The sequence below is a fragment of the Hibiscus syriacus genome, unplaced genomic scaffold, assembly GCF_006381635.1.
Source record: "Hibiscus syriacus cultivar Baekdansim isolate YM2019G1 unplaced genomic scaffold, ASM638163v2 tig00111013_pilon, whole genome shotgun sequence".
Taxonomy (NCBI): Eukaryota; Viridiplantae; Streptophyta; class Magnoliopsida; order Malvales; family Malvaceae; genus Hibiscus; species Hibiscus syriacus.
The window spans coordinates 1010794-1026549 of record NW_024062953.1 but is presented as its reverse complement, the minus strand read 5'-3'; the positions used below and the strand labels follow the sequence as shown (position 1 = coordinate 1026549).

Below are 15756 nucleotides of genomic sequence, written 5' to 3'. Positions count from 1 at the left end.
ATATACTTAAAGCCGACACCGCCGTTAATAGCTAAAACCAGCCATCGACGTCGCAACCACCACCGGAATCACTATTATTAGCCTCCAACGCAACTCAAAGCCATCGGCACAGGCAACGAAACGAATCAAACCCTCATCACAAAATCCCACGATCCATCGCCATCGCCATTGCCAGGAGCTGCAGCACCAATAATCATTTCGAATAGAAGCTTTCTTTCGTAATTTCTCCCTTCGGTTCCACCAATGTCCGCCGCGGCCGCCGCTGTTGGTTCCCTTGTTTTGGTTCTTCTCACTCTTTCTCTTTCTCTTCTCCCCACCCTTTGTTTCTCTCATCCCGGCGCCATTTCCGTCGTCCTCAAGTTCAAGAAATCGTTGAAGAACGGCGATTCGAGGTTGAAGAATTGGATCCCAAACTCGTCACCTTGTCGGATAAAGTGGGTTGGCGTCATGTGCGAAGGTGAAACCATCACCGGTCTCCATTTGGCGAACCTCGGTCTCTCGGGTTCGATCGATGTCGAAGGATTGTCTCAGCTTCGTCGCTTGAGAACCATCCGTCTGGTGAAGAATGCCTTCAACGGACCGATCCCCGAGTTCAATAAACTCAAGGGTTTAAAGGCTATTTACTAATGGAAAGATCAGTTCACCGGCATGATACCGGATATGTATTTCGGATCGATGGGAAAATCCCAAGCTCATTGATGCAACTATCCCACCTTGTGGAATTGCATTTAGAAGGGAATCAGTTTTCCGGAAAAATCCCGGAGTTGAAATACCCGGATGTGCTTAAATCACTTGACTTAAAGGATAATCAACACGAAGGGAACACCCCGGAAAGTATGTCCAAGTTCAACGCTTCGACATTCGAAGGAAACATTAGGCTTTGCAGGGAACAACTTAAAAAACGCCGCATTCACCATCCACTTTTAGATAAATCAACTTCGCCTTCCACCGCCACCTTAATTGTCACTTCCGTAACTCTTGTCATCGTGTTCTTTTTCGGTATCATCTGCATTACTTCAATGAAGAAGGAAAAGGATGATGACTTGAGGAACTTAAGTAATTCTAGGGATATTCTAAGAAATGTTCACGTCGTATTCAGCTCGATTCGACAGACATCAATAAAGTCGAGTCGGAAAAACAGTTCGAACAATTTGAGCTTAAAGATCAAACGAGGGTCATCACAAAAAGGGAACAAGAATAAGATGGATGATTTGACAATGTTGAACGATGAAAATGACGCTTTTGGGTTTGAAGATTTGATGAAGGCGGATGCGGAGGTGCTCGGAAACGGCCGGTTAGGCTTGACATATAAGGCCGTGCTCGGTAACGAATTGGATGTGGTAGTGAAGAAGACTAGGGAGATGAATAAGTTGGGGAAAGACGAATTCGAAGTTGAGATGAAACGATTCGGAGAATTCAAGCACCCAAACGTTTTGACGCCGTCGGCATTCCATTTTAAAAAAGAGGAGAAGCTTGTTGTTTCGGAACATATGCCTTGTGGTAGCTTGTCATACGCCTTACATGGTACGTTCATCTTCATCTTTGCTTAATTTTGAGTAATTTATATTTCGTTTTTTCAGTTTAATTGCATCTAACGTTTAAAAAAGAATTGTTTGATATCATATTAATATTCTAAGGATTCAATTGAAAAATTAATTAAATTATAATTTTGATCCTTATACCGTGATTAATTTCTTTTTGGTACATTGTACCGTGCTTAAATTCTAGAGTTAATCTATGTGTTTTAATTTTTGATAATTGATCTCTACTTAATTTTATAATATATTTTTTATGAAATAATTTAATAATATCATTAATTAAAATGTTGAAGTGTTTTTTTCTTGAAAAAATCATGTTGATATTTGATCGATATAGTTAAAGAAATTAACTATTGGAATAGTTATGCCGATACGGATTTTTATGGTCATGGAAGATGTCGAAACAATTTTTCCTTAAAAGTGAGATTTTGAAAACCACATTAATTCTTAATTATCCTCTTTTTAATTTAAAAAAATACGATTTAAAAGACCTCTCGTTTCGAAAATTTTGGATTTCCTTTACGATCGAAAAAAATACGGTTCAAAGAGTCGCCATCAATCTTTGATTAGGGTGTGATTGGGCACCCAAAAATGTTTGTTATTTTAAAAAATAATAATTTTAATTAAAACAACAAATTAAGGTCTGCGTTACCAAAATCCGAGTTCGAGAGTCGGTTATGTGCAGGGAATGATTAGCACCCCCACAACGCCCTAAAACGGTACCTAGTCGATTAATTAATGTCTTTGCAATAAACTTTACAAATTCGAATTTAATTTAATTTTTGATCCCATAAAACAAAGATGTAAATTTAAAAAGACATTTAAAAGCACTCAAATAAATTAAATTAAAATTACCAAGTCGTTTTAGAAAGATAAAGAGTGTTTGATTATTTACAAATATTGAGACCAGATCTTAAAGGCTATAACAATATTTTCTCGATAAATTTAAATAAACGAACACTTCCTTTTCTTTCGTTCCCAAATTTTAGGTGAAGAATCGATTTTTAAGTTTCACTTTCGGGATACACTTTTATTTTAAAATCATTAAAAGCGGATCTCAAATGCGTATGACAACCCACTTAAAACAATTTTAAATTAAAAGTGTATTACCCTTAATCCAATATGTATTATGTCGAGTTATGCAAATGAGGTTACCATGCGAATCGTGCAAAAAAAAGAATGTCATGCCAAAATTAAAATTTAAAAAATGTCGTATATTTGAATAAATGCTTGAATTAAAAAAATAAAAATTGAAAAGCATACATGCACATGTTAATATTAATATATACCTATCTATTTTATAAACATGTTAGTAAATTTTCAATATTCTAAAATGATTAAACCTACACCTCTATTAGTATCACATTAACATAACATATGAAGAATGATTATCACTTTAAAACAATTAATAATTAAAGTTTTATCTCATTGATGGCAATGTACAAGAACATTAATGCTGAAATTACAGTTTAATGACGTGGTGCATACATACATACAAGAAAATGAACATTTCACGTACATAAAAATATAAACACCCACAATTATGAACCAAACAAAATATATTGTATATAATACATGCCTATAAGTGTCCTTGTAACATTCCAAACTATGGGTTAGTGACTTAATTGTAAAGTTTCAGAATTTGATGATTAAAGTAGAAGAATGAATTAGTTCAATGATTTATCTGAAAATAAATCCTAAAAGTTATTAGTAATTATTAAAGGATTTTAAGGGCAAAGTGGTCATTTGACTTGGAAAGATAAGATAATGATATATATGGGATAAGATTGAGAGATTTCTCCAGAAACTCTCTTTTCGTCTTCTTCTTCCTCTCCTCCCGTATCTCCAAGCTCAAAGGTGAGTCTTCTACTTAGTTAATTATTTGTTAAGTTTAAGATTGGGTTTTGATCATTAGATGATAACTAAGCTTAAGGAAAGCTTAAGTTATCTTAAGATCAAAAGATAAATGAGATAGAGAAGATTAAAGATTAGAGGTTCTTGAATGAAATATGGGAATAGAGTTCATAACAAGAATTGAAAGTTGGATTTGACTTGTTATCAATCTAAGTAAGAGATATGAAGTAATAGAATTGGAAACATATTGCAAAATTGATGTAATTATTGAATTACATATGGAAGATAGGATTTTGAGGTTTAAGATGAAATAAATGAATATAGATTGGTTTAAGTATGTGCACTAGAGTTAAGATTGAAAAAGGGGATGATATATGAAGTGTTTGAGAGGAAATGAAGTAATTTTCGTGTTGAAAAATGATTTCTGGGTTAGGGGGAATCGGTACCCATTCAAAGGGGTACCGATACCCTCTCAAACGACAGAATTCCAGAATGTCATGAGGGTATCGATACCCCCAGTAGGGAATCGATACCCCCCTAAAGGAAAAATGTGAATATTGGTTTAATAAGTTTGTTTAAGTTGCTAGTATCCAATTACAAGGTGTAGGTATCTAATGATTGCCTCAAAATGTACATTTATGTAGATTCTGCGCGTAAAGCAATTCCGGAACATTTGACAAGTAAGATCGATCAAGGGAAAGATAAGAGATTGGAATTGACTAGTGAGGCAAAGGTGAGTGCATACTAGTGATATGTAGTGTTTAATGGAAATAAGACTTGCGACGAGTCTATTTCCTAGAGTAATATGCATGAAGTCATGGACATGATTATGTGTTGTTATAATTATATGTGATTATATGTATTACATTGATTGTATGTATGCATGACTAAAGATAATGATATGCTTTGTATATGTTATGTGATTATGAATAGGTAGAAAGGAAACAAATGATGATATAAGAATCTATTATAAGATATATGATATGAAAATATGATAGTGAGCTATGTGAAAGAACTATGAGATATATGAGTTATATAGAAAATATATGCGAACAAGATATGACATCTATATTTATATGAAACAATGCAAGATGATATGAGCTATGTGAGATATGAATATAAAATCATATGAGAAGTGAAAAGAATTACATGAAAATAGACTAAGTGATTACATGTATATGTGAAAGAAGCTATATGATACGATCTATGTGATTACATGCAACATATGATATTAGATATATGTTTACACATACATGTGGTATGTGACAGAAGAGAATGAACATGTGATTATGAGATCAATGATTACACGTACATGTGATACGTGACTGAAAAGAAAAGATATGTGTTTATAAGAGAAAGAATATGAATAAGTAATGTGAACTGTTATAAATGATAATGCCCATGTTATGTGATATGAGAGCTAGGGGTATAGTTGGCATGCCAAGGGTCGAGGGTTTACCTATATTCTTCGGGACATATGGACTGTTTACCTATGTTCTTCGGGACATATGGACTGATTACCTAGGTTTTTCGGAATCTATGGACTGGTCCTTCGGGACATTGATCGAGATGTGGTGACAGCATATGTGTGCACAACCTCAATGTACTCACATACCTTAAGTTCTCACTAGTGTACATGTAATAAAGTGATTAAACAAGCATACTGAATGTGATATGTGTACGATGGGTTTATAAATGGTTATCAAAGGTAAGTGGTTTGAAATGTGTTACATGAACCATATGATGTTATGTGTGTTTCTTAATGATAATGATAGAGATTATGATAATGATGGTATATGTTTATGTATGCTTTATGTTATATGAAATATTATATGTTTTATATGCCTCACTAAGTCATCGACTTAGCGTGTGATTGTTTCACACGTAGGTTTGGAAAGCGAAAAGAAAAGTAAAGAGGAACAAGACAGGTCAGTTCTCCTTACCGAATGTCAGATCAGAAGAGAGGTGAATAATATGTATTTTTGTATATAAAGTTCTAGTTGGCATGTAATCAAAAGAATATATTGTATAAGCTCTGAATAATTTTGTAAATGTTTTGAATAATTTAAATGTTATAAAAGTTTTTAAATTACTCACTATTTTATACGAATAAATTTTTGAAAAGTCAATGTGACACTTCAGACTCGTATCCTGGTCGGATACGGGTTGGGGATGTTATATTTAATGGTATCAGAGCTACGGTTTAGCCGATTCTAGGCTAAAAACGAAGTCGAAAGTGTTTTAAAAAGTGTACATGGCAACACAAAGTGAAAACATTTTCTGATCTGATAGGGTAAGGAGTGTGCTGTCTTGTTAATAGAGTTAAATTGTTATGTTATATAAGATAAGTGAATACTGAGAATGATTTATGAGATATATATATGTTTATATGATATGATAGATGATATGTGAACATATGCAAATGACATGTTATATGATATGAATTGGATGATCATATGCACACGTGATATGCGATAGAAGAAATGATATGAGAGTTTCTAAACTGAAATACAAGACGATAGACCTGAAGGTAATAGCATTCACCTGCCCTGGCCAGGCAGGGAGAATAGCGAAAACCTCAGGGAATGTCTGTATAAGATTAGAGAATGATTCATGATGTTGAATGATATTCCAATGTGTTTTCAATTGTATACTTCGTTAACTCATAGAATGAATGTATCGAAATAGTTAAAAGTGTTATGAGCACCTGAGCTCAAGGGTGAATTTGAGGAAGGCTCTGTTGTTACAGACCTTTGGATAAATGATATGAAGATAATGCTAGAAGATGTTCATTTCTCCATAATGGAGAAATTAAATTGAAAAGTTTGTTATTATATGGATAAGATGGAATATGGTGAATGAGTATCACCATAAGGATGTTAAAAGATTAAATGAATTAGTGAGAATTTGTAAAAGAGTTCAAGGATAAGTGTATCAGTGACAAGTGTATAAGGTATATGAAGCCAGAGCTTATGAGTTTGAAACGAAGGGATAATATTGGGTATAAGTAAGAGTGTGGATATGATTAAGAGAATTGGTGCTTCATAGAGTTCAGTACTATCAAAGAGAGTCAGACAGACTCAATTAGTATGGTCTGGTACTGAAAGATTAAACAATGATTTAATTGATAATAAACCAAGGTTAAAGACAACCTTTGTGAATTAGATTAAAAGTTCTGTTAGAGTTATGAAAATTGAAGCGGGAAAAGTATTATAAAAGGGTGAGATGAGTATTGAGATTTGGTAATTGTTGAAATAATTCCAATTGCAAAGAATGTATGAGAATGGTTAGATGAAGGTTTTCGCTTTAGATTCAAAAAATCGATGTTGATTAACAGAGTTAGGAAGTTGGAGTATATTAAGTTAAAGGATTAGAAGCTGATGAAGGAAAATACAATTATAAGAGATAGTAAAGAATGAGGTTATGTATAAGTGAAGTTGGTTATTAATGTTATAAAGAGGTGATAAAGATAGGATTTGTATATAAGAAGATTTTGATAATAAAAGGATAAATGGATAAAGAAATGAAAAGATGGTGTTTAAAGGATTAAATATGATAAAGGGTTATAAGGAAGTGCAAATTGTAAGTTTGATTAGAAGTAAGAAAAGTATGTAAGGTTATATGAAGAGGTTATGTGTATCGTAATACAGAAAAGGATGAAAGAATGAGTAAAAGTTTGGATTGTGGTGAATTAATTAGAAAATGAGGAAAGAAATCAATGGATTGATTTTTGATTTTTAGTGATAAGAATTGATGTTACTGTCTACAGGATAAGTAACATTATATGAATTTTAGAAAGGTCAAAGGAAAAATGCATAATTGAATGAGAGAAAAGAAAACAATGGATTGATATTACTGGTTATTGTTTATATGATAAGCAACAAAAGATGAATGTATAAACGAAAAAGATAGTCGGAAAACTAAAGGATTGAAAAGTAAGTGTCTGATGATGACAAGAAAGAATAAGTCAGGGAAGCAACATAAGAACATTAGAAGATATGTTCTTATCAAAATGTGCAGTGAAAATTCAAGGATGAATTTTCTTATAAGGAGGGGAGAGTTGTAACATCCCAAACTATGGGTTAGTGACTTAATTGTAAAGTTTTAGAATTTGGTGATTAAAGTAGAAGAATGAATTAGTTCAATGATTTATCTAAAAATAAATCCTAAAAGTTGTTAGTAATTATTAAAGGATTTTAAGGGCAAAGTGGTCATTTGACTTGGAAAGATAAGATAATGATATATATGGGATAAGATTGAGAGATTTCTCCAGAAATTCTCTTTTTTTCTTCTTCTTCCTCTCCTCCCGTATCTCCAAGCTCAAAGGTGAGTCTTCTACTTAGTTAATTATTTGTTAAGTTTAAGATTGGGTTTTGATCATTAGATGATAACTAAGCTTAAGGAAAGCTTAAGTTATCTTAAGATCAAAAGATAAAGGAGATAGAGAAGATTAAAGATTAGAGGTTCTTGAATGAAATATGGGAATAGAGTTCATAACAAGAATTGAAAGTTGGATTTGACTTGTTATCAATCTAAGTAAGAGATATGAAGTAATAGAATTGGAAACATATTGCAAAATTGATGTAATTATTGAATTACATATGGAAGATAGGATTTTGAGGTTTAAGATGAAATAAATGAATATAGATTGGTTTAAGTATGTGTACTAGAGTTAAGAATGAAAAAGGGGATGATATATGAAGTGTTTGAGAGGAAATGAAATAATTTTCGTGCTGAAAAATGATTTCTGGGTTAGGGGGAATCGGTACCCATTCAAACGGGTACCGATACCCTCTCAAATGACAGAATTCCAGAATGTCATGAGGGTATCGATACCCCCAGTAGGGAGTCGATACCCCCTAAAGGAAAAATGTGAATATTGGTTTAATAAGTTTGTTTAAGTTGCTAGTATCCAATTACAAGGTGTAGGTATCTAATGATTGCCTCAAAATGTACATTTATGTAGATTCTGCACGTAAAGCAATTCCGGAACATTTGACAAGTAAGATCGATCAAGGGAAAGATAAGAGATTGGAATTGACTAGTGAGGCCAAGGTGAGTGCATACTAGTGATATGTAGTGTTTAATGGAAATAAGACTTGCGATGAGTCTATTTCCTAGAGTAATATGCATGAAGTCATGGACATGATTATGTGTTGTTATAATTATATGTGATTATCTATATTACATTGATTGTATGTATGCATGACTAAAGATAATGATATGTATTGTTTATGTTATGTGATTATGAATAGGTAGAAAGGAAACAAATGATGATATAAGAATATATTATAAGATATATGATATGAAAATATGATAGTGAGCTATGTGAAAGAACTATGAGATATATGAGTTATATAGAAAATATATGCGAACAAGATATGACATCTTTGTTTATATGAAACAATGCAAGATGATATGAGCTATGTGAGATATGAATATAAAATCATATGAGAAGTGAAAAGAATTACATGAAAATAGACTAAGTGATTACATGTATATGTGAAAGAAGCTATATGATACGATCTATGTGATTACATGCAACATATGATATTAGATATATGTTTACACATACATGTGGTATGTGACAGAAGAGAAGGAACATGTGATTATGAGATCAATGATTACACGTACATGTGATACGTGACTGAAAAGAAAAGATATATGTTTATAAGAGAAAGAATATGAATAAGTAATGTGAACTGTTATAAATGATAATGCCCATGTTATGTGATATGAGAGCTAGGGGTATAGTTGGCATGCCAAGGGTCGAGGGTTTACTTATGTTCTTCGGGACATATGGACTGTTTACCTATGTTCTTCGGGATATATGGACTGTTTACCTATATTTTTCGGGACATATGAACTGTTTACCTATGTTCTTCGGGACATATGGACTGTTTACCTATGTTCTTCGGGACATATGAACTGATTACCTAGGTTCTTCGGAATCTATGGACTAGTCTTTCGGGACATTGATCGAGCTGTGGTGACAGCATATGTGTGCACAACCTCAATGTACTCACATACCTTAAGTTCTCACTAGTGTACATGGGCTAATAAAGTGATTAAACAAGCATACTGAATGTGATATGTATACGATGGGTTTATAAATGGTTATCAAAGGTAAGTGGTTTGAAATGTGTTACATGAACCATATGATGTTATGTGTGTTTCTTAATGATAATGATAGAGATTATGATAATGATGGTATATGTTTATGTATGCTTTATGTTATATGAAATATTATATGTTTTATATGCCTCACTAAGTCATCGACTTAGCGTGTGATTGTTTCACACGTAGGTTTGGAAAGCGAAAAGAAAAGTAAAGAGGAACAAGACAGGTCAATTCTCCTTACCGAATGTTAGATCAGAAGAGAGGTGAATAATATGTATTTTTGTATATAAAGTTCTAGTTGGCATGTAATCAAAAGAATATATTGTATAAGCTCTGAATAATTTTGTAAATATTTTGAATAATTTAAATGTTATAAAAGTTTTTAAATTACTCACTATTTTATACGAATAAATTTTTGAAAAGTCAATGTGACACTTCAGACTCGTATCCTGGTCGGATACGGGTTGGGGGTGTTACAGTCCTGTACTACCATTGAATTTAAAAACAACAACTATTAAAACTAGGCATACAAAGTTCAAGTCTATCAGTAAATTAAACATGTTGGTTATGGGGTTAAATTATCAAGTAACAAAGTTACAGGTTAAATATGAAAACAATCATACAATGAGGGTAACAACAATTGAGGACTAAAAAGAAAGTCGCTTAAAACATGAAGGCTAAATTTTAAATTGTAAAAGACTGATTTAAGGATCAAAACACAACATGCCAAATGATAAATGATTATGCGCATAATTCCTCCACTTACCAGACACGGGTTCACCTAAGGCTAAGCATTGTCGTTTCGATGAACTCATATGTAGGGTAAAGAAAAGGGAAAAAAATTAAACCCTGATATCATTTTACCCAACTATCTCTCTCACCTCACATGCAAACTTTGCCTTTACAGAACACATGGCTTCTCCTCTGCTTCTCCCTTACCCACGCTCAATCAAACTCTCAACCATCATAGCCACCAGCCAAAAATCTTGATAGCCCCCAACTCTCACCGGTTAAGAAAACCTCTCCGATGACCACCCTCAACGGTGACTTCTACCTCTACGGCGACCTAACAAGACCAAAATTTCTACTCCGGTGAAGACCCAAACAATATCAAGGTGAGTTAGACCAAGACTTTCTTTTAACCTTACTCTTCTATTTTAAAATCTGGATCTAGAAACTAACAATTAAACCCACATACAAGGTTTCCCGAACAAATATCAATGATTCAGTGTTAATCCCAATGACCCAAATCGGTAAGCTTCTGACCCTTATTTTTTAAAACTTATACCACACACATATGAATAGTTACTAGAAAGTAAATGAAATAACTTTGATAATGCTTTCTGTTTATGGTTGTTTTCGTTTGAAAAAAATGCTATTGCCCCTTTTGAATGATTGGCGCTTTCCTTTGAATAGAACCGTGAAATCAAAGGAAAAAATTGTTTCATTTTTATTGCTTTCAAAATGTTGAACCATAAACTTTTACAAATTCCCCTCTTTCCCTTTCGTTCTGTCTCCGTAATCTTCTTGCTCTTTTTTTTTCTTTTTTTGTTGTTGTGTAACCTCCTCCAAAAACCCCTAGATAGTAGTCAATTCTAAATTAAAAATCCATTTACAGTTTTTAACTGCTAGAAGAAACCCCCATTTGCAGGTACACCGAGGCAATTTTTTCAAGCGTGCGTCTCATGTGTGCATAGCTGGAACATCAGATCACCATTCTGATTCATTGGTTGTTCCTTAGGCGGCGCCTGGTAATACTTCCATAAACCCTAACGGGTTACAAGTTCTTCTCGGGTTCTAATCTTCTGGACTGCTATCTGGATGGATCGCCCATTTCCACCTTGAATTTGGCTACAATTCAGTTGAGCCTACAATCAAATAATATGTGACAAATGAATAATACTACAGTTAATAATAATATGATATATATGTATTTAAAAAAAAGAATTCAAAACTGACACTATACTATATTTTATTATCTCTCTAAACTATTATATTACTATATAATTATCAACAAATAACATAACATAATCAAAATAAAATTATAAGATAATAGCAAAAATCTTCGGACGAAAAGACGTGTCTACAGCTGCCTCTCTTTGTCCAATGTTGTACTATAACAGTAGGGCAAAGAATAAAGACACAAGGTCCGAAGACGATCCATCTCTTCATAGGAAATCTGTGCCACTGTGACTTCATAATAAGTCAGAATTGAAAAAATCTTCGGAAGACGAGTCCGCTCTCTATTCTTTCAGAGAGTATAAAACTTGAACAATCTTCAACAAACGGGTCCGCTCTCTATTTCTTGAGAGAGTATAAGACTCGAACAATTTTCAACAAACGGGTCCGCTCTCTATTTCTTCAGAGAGTATAGAACTCGAACAATCTTCATAAAACGAGTCTGCTCTCTATTCCTTCAGAGAGTATAGAACTCAAACAATCTTCAACAAACGGGTCCGCTCTATATTCCTTCAGAGAGTATAAGACTCGAACAATCTTCAACAAACGGGTCCGCTCTCTATTTCTTGAGAGAGTATAAGACTCGAACAATTTTCAACAAACGGGTCCGCTCTATATTTCTTCAGAGAGTATAGAACTCGAACAATCTTCATAAAACGGGTCCGCTCTCTATTCCTTCAGAGAGTATAGAACTCAAACAATCTTCAACAAACGGGTCCGCTCTCTATTCCTTTAGAGAGTATAGAACTCGAACAATCTTCATAAAACGGGTCCGCTCTCTATTCCTTCAGAAAGTATAGGACTCGAACAATCTTCAACAAACGGGTCCGCTCCCTATTCCTTCAGAGAGTATAGGACTCGATCTTCATAAAATGAATTTGCTTCACTACTCTTCCGTGAAGGCTTAAGATTGACTTTGTAACATCCTCAATACCGGGTTAGTGATCAAATTGTAAAGTTTCATAATTTGATGACTAAAATAGAAGAATGAAATAGCTCTATGATTATTAGATGCATATGATGAAGGTTATTTTGTAATTGTTAAAGGAAATAAAGGGTAAAATGGTCATTTGATCATTTAAGGAATTATATACACGTGGGAAGAGAGCTATCTGGAAGCTTTCTTCTTCTTGCCTTCTCTTCTTCACGTGGGGCTAGCTTCAAAAGGTAAGTTCTTTGTTTGTAAATGAATTGTTGATTTTAAGGTTGGGTTTTGATTATTAGATGATAACTAAGCTTAAGGAAAGCTTAAATCATCTTAAAAACAAATGATGGAGAGGTTAAGAGAGATTAAAGATTTGGAGTTTTTATATGAAATTTTGGAAAGGAATTGATAAGTAGAATTTGAAGTTAAATTTGACTTGTCAATGGTTAAATTAAGAGATTTGGAGTGTTAGAATTGGAATTAGAACACATTGAAAATTTGGTATGATTTTTGAATCTCATATGGAAGATAGGATTTTGAGGTTTAAGATGAAATAAATGAATATAGATTGGTTTAAGTATGTATACTAGAGTTAAGAATGAAAAGGGGATGATATATGAAGGGTTTGAGTGGAAATGAAGTAATTTTCGGGTTGAAAATATGATTTCTGGGCAAGGGGAATCGGTACCCATTCAAGGGGAACCGATACCCCTTCAAACGACAGAATTCCAGAATATCTTGATGGAATCGATACCCCCATGGTAGGGAACCGATTCCCCCTAAAGAAAAATGTTAATATTGGTTTAATAAGTTCGTTTAAGTTGCTAGTATTCAATTACAAGGTGTAGGTATCTAATGATTACCTCGAAATGTACATTTATGTAGATTCTACGCATAAAGAATTCCGGAACGTTTGGCAAGTAAGATCGATCAAGGGGAAAGATAAGAGATTGGAATTGACTAGTGAGGCCAGGTGAGTGCATATTAATTAGTTTATGGTGCTAAATGGAAACAAGACTTGCGACAAGTCTATTTCCTCTGTTAGAATGCATGAATATATGATTATACGTATATGAATGACATGAATTGTATGTATGCATGATTATATGTGTTAACATGCTTTTGAATGTAATGTTATGAGAAGTATGTGCTATGTAATGTATATATGAACATATGTGAAACTGAACTATGTGACTGCATGATAAAGATATGAGCCATATGACATGATATATGTGAACATGAGAAAACAAAGTATAAGATATGAACTATGTGATCCTATGAGAATATGAAAAGAAGCTATGTGACTACAAGTATATGTTATGAGATAAGATCTATGTGATTGCATGCAACATATGATATTAGATATATGTTTACACATACATGTAGTATGTGACAGAAAAGAAGGAACATGTGGTTATGAGATCAATGATTACACGTACATGTGATACGTGACTGAAAAGAAAAGATATGTGGTTATAAGAGAAAGAATATGAATAAGTAATGTGAACTGTTATAAATGATAATGCCCATGTTATGTGATATGAGAGCTAGGGGTATAGTTGGCATGCCAAGGGTCGAGGGTTACCTATGTTCTTCGGAACATATGGACTGTTTACCTATGTTCTTCGGAACATATGGACTGTTTACCTATGTTCTTCGGAACATATGGACTGTTTACCTATGTCCTTCGGGACATATGGACTGATTACCTAGGTTCTTCGGAATCTATGGACTGGTCCTTCGGGACATTGATCGAGCTGTGGTGACAGCATATGTGTGCACAACCTCAATGTACTCACATACCTTAAGTTCTCACTAGTGTACATGGGCTAATAAAGTGATTAAACAAGCATACTGAATGTGATATGTATACGATGGGGTTATAAGTGGTTTGAAATGTGTTACGTGAACCATATGATGTTGTGTGTGTATAGTGTTTGATTGAAAAGGTTAACAATAAAAGTATGTGATTACATGATAAACTGTTAATGATGAATTATGTGTCTGTATGTATTTACTGTAATTAATCTGATATGATTTTATATGATACGAAGAATGCATGGAATTGCTATAACATGATAGAAAAGAACATGCATGTATCGATATATGTTTTAAAGTGCATTATAAGTCGTTATGCCTCACTAAGTCTTCGACTTAGCGTGTGATTGTTTCACGCGTAGGTTTCGAGAAGAGTAAAGAGTAATGCGTAGCAAGACAGGTCAGTTTTCCTTACCAAATGTCAGATCAGAAAATGTATGTACTGTTTACAGAGTGTAGTTGGCATGTAGTCTAAAGATATAAATGGTATGAACTCTGATATCTGTTGTAAACGCTTTGAAATAAATTAAATGTTATCAAAGTTTTAAATTACCCACTATTTTATACGAATGAATGTTTAAAAAGTCAATGTGACACTTCGGACTCGTATCCGGGTCGGATACGGGTTGGGGGTGTTACATTTAATGGTATCAGAGCCAAGGTTTAGCCGATTCTCGGCATAAACCGAAGTCCAAAGTGTCATAAAAGGTGTACATGCCAACATAGATTGAAAAATTTATGATCTGATTGTGTAAGGAGTATGTTGTCTTGCTAATAGAATAAGAATAGTTTAATACAGTAGAAATCCGATCGTAATAATTTCAAAGTAAGTGAAAGGTGATATTCCTGATTGTGATAGCTATTCACTTGCCCTGGCCAGGCAGGATGAAGAGCGTACACCTCAGGAAATGCCTAGTAAGATCAAAAGTTGATTTCAGAAAGCTGAAATCATATCTGAATAATGATAGAAAGTTTTCATCGTTTGAAATTGGAAAAACGATATAGAGTTATTATGTGGATAAGATAGAATATGGTGAACGGGTGTCACCATAAGAATGTTAAAAAGATCTAAGGACGTGATGAGTACGTATAGAAGAACTTAAGGATAAGTGCATCAGTGACAAGTGTATAAGATGTATAAGTCAGAGCTTATAAGTTCAAAATGAAGGAATAACATTGTGTATAAGCAAGAGCGTTTATATGATAAGGGTTTGCAGTTAAGACGGAAAAGTTAGTGTTAGCTAACGAGAATATGCGATGGGAATGTACTGGAATTATAAGATTATAAGATATTGTCAGGATATGAGAACCAAATCCGTAATGGATCTGGATACAGTTGCATATTTGGATCATAGTAATGTGGTATAGTAAAGGAAAAGGAAGTAAGAATTTGTATATTTAAGTAAAGCTGAGGATTGATAAGAAGAGTTTGAGAATATGTATATCGATGATCAGATTATAGGACACAGGAAGTCAGAATGTTGAGTTTGAGTAAAAGAAATTTCAGGATGTATGAGAATAGAGGTGAAATTGATAAGTTGA

General features: G+C 33.5%; 1 pseudogene; it reads left to right on the top strand.

The window, feature by feature from the left end:
* The first annotated feature begins 243 nt into the window (after nt 1-243).
* Nucleotides 244-15756, top strand: part of LOC120149974 — a 49545-nt pseudogene continuing 34032 nt past the window's right edge.